Here is a 1,949-nt window from a genome sequence, read left to right as displayed (position 1 = left end):
CTCCTATTTTTTTAACCGTCTTGATTTGTAGGAGTAAAACAACTGCCTAAGAAAAGCCAAAGAAGAAACCAAAAAAATTACACTTGCTAAACAAATAGTTTCAAGTAAATAGTTCTAATTTTAGTCTTATATTTCATTTACATGCAATTCTGATTCATAGTTAGTGGTTATGAAGAAATGTTCTCTAATGCTCATTGAATTTTTAAAGAAAAAGATGATCTCCCAATCACACCAAGATCGGCAGCAATAATGGCCTATATTCTCTCATGAAGTAAATCATCAAGTGTGAAAGATGTTGGCGATCCGGTGGCAGGCAAAATGGGTCTTGGCAGAAACTTCTCCCTACCTCGCGCCGGCCATCATCTATGAAGTATTTTTACCGGCTAGAAACGGTACCGTTCCTCCCGAACAGCGAGGCAGAGAGGTGAAAATAAAAACACTAGCGTCGCGTAGTGAGAAAAATGTGCTTTTCTTACAATCGTATCATGGTTGTATCTTATGCAGCGGCTTCTCACTTGCGCGAAATACACTTGAATTCCGCCGTTTCTAGGAAACGTCAAATTATCTTGGAAGTGGCCATTTATCACACTTCTCTCTCGATTGGAAAAATTTTTCTCTTCGCGACTAGCGCGCTTCGGGAGGGAGAAAAATTCACGCCTCTTCACTTTTACAAAGTTTTTTTTTCGGGTTTTCTCTTCATAGATGATGTCCACGGTACTAACCATTATTGAAGTGAACTTCGTGTAAGGTAATATATTTCTGGTGTTGGCGATCCGGTGGCAGGCGCAGAACATGTTGGCGATCCGGTGGCAGGCAATATGGGGGTTCACTGTGTACCGTGCTATCTGATGAAATATTTTCAATTCTTTGTCTCTTGCTTCATCACTTAAGTCTGACTTTTTGATTTGTGGTTCTTCGACCTTCTTAGCGAATTTTTCTTATTCCAAATAATTAGAATACAGTTCATTGAAAAGACGTTGAGCAAAAATTGAAGTCAATACACCCTGATCCTTTGGTCCAAGCATCCTAAATGGCTCCGTATGTAAAAAAGACTTATTTAACTCCTCGGCAAATAGCCCGTGTCTTTTACTGTAAAATTTTCTTTATCTAAAAGCTGATAAAAAGTCGAATCCTTCTTCTGAATGCTCTGTAATTTTACTTTTCTTGATTTCTTCAAAAGCGACCTAACACGAGAGATATTATTTTTAATTGGGGGCTAACATTATAACATGACACTAAGAACTTACAACAATTGGCTTCGGCCTCCCAACAAGTCACCTTTTGTAAATCTGAGGAACTACAAAGAATTGCCCCTAGATTTTCTTTTAAGCACTTTTCGTCAAATTTAATGCCTGAAAAAATAATAAATATTATATTAGCACGCGCTTTATACAAATTTGTAAATAGATAGTTGGGTAATGGCTAGCCGGCTCTCAAGTTTTGTAAATATTCACTTACCTTCTTCAATCTTTTTTCGTTGGGCCTTTGTGGGTTTCTTTGAATGGTACTTTTTGATATAATTATGATCTAACGAAATATCCATAATTACGCTTTTAATCTTGATTTTATAAAAGAGAAATCGCGTCTACATCTGGTAGGAAAATGCACGTGTCACGGTCTCCTTCACAGACCAAGGGCCAAAATCGAACATTTTCCAACCGGTTTTAACATGTTTTTACCTCTCCGAGTGACGTATGTCACGGAGAGGTTCTAATTTCGACGTGTCTGTGTGTCTGTCTGTCTGTCCGTTGTTACACCCACGTGACCGCGTACGCAGTTTGCAAATCGGAGCAAACGTGTATTCAATTTCCAGACCGCATTTACACTCCCGGAAATTGTATTCCACCTACAGGCTATTACTCCATTGCCTGTCTAACAACTCTGTTCATTTGTCCACCCCACATGGACACTAGTCCGAACTTACTAGCTTCTAAACACCACCACCTTCT

At 38.9% G+C, this 1,949-nt stretch overlaps 1 long non-coding RNA gene across 1 annotated transcript; it reads right to left on the bottom strand.

Moving 5' to 3' along the window:
- Nucleotides 1–638: 638 nt before the first annotated feature.
- Nucleotides 639–1,577, bottom strand: LOC149588990 (uncharacterized). The gene is made up of 3 exons (XR_016379741.1): nucleotides 1,459–1,577; nucleotides 1,248–1,352; nucleotides 639–1,184 (listed from the first exon to the last, which is right to left on the bottom strand). It is a non-coding gene; the product is annotated as an uncharacterized LOC149588990 (long non-coding RNA).
- Nucleotides 1,578–1,949: the final 372 nt, after the last annotated feature.

The sequence above is a fragment of the Phalangium opilio genome, unplaced genomic scaffold (genome assembly GCF_054372755.1).
Source record: "Phalangium opilio isolate 3A_F unplaced genomic scaffold, DU_Popi_V2 ptg000523l_1, whole genome shotgun sequence".
Classification (NCBI taxonomy): Eukaryota; Metazoa; Arthropoda; class Arachnida; order Opiliones; family Phalangiidae; genus Phalangium; species Phalangium opilio.
The sequence above is the reverse complement of the archived record's forward strand: the minus strand, read 5'-3'. Positions and strand labels throughout refer to the sequence as shown.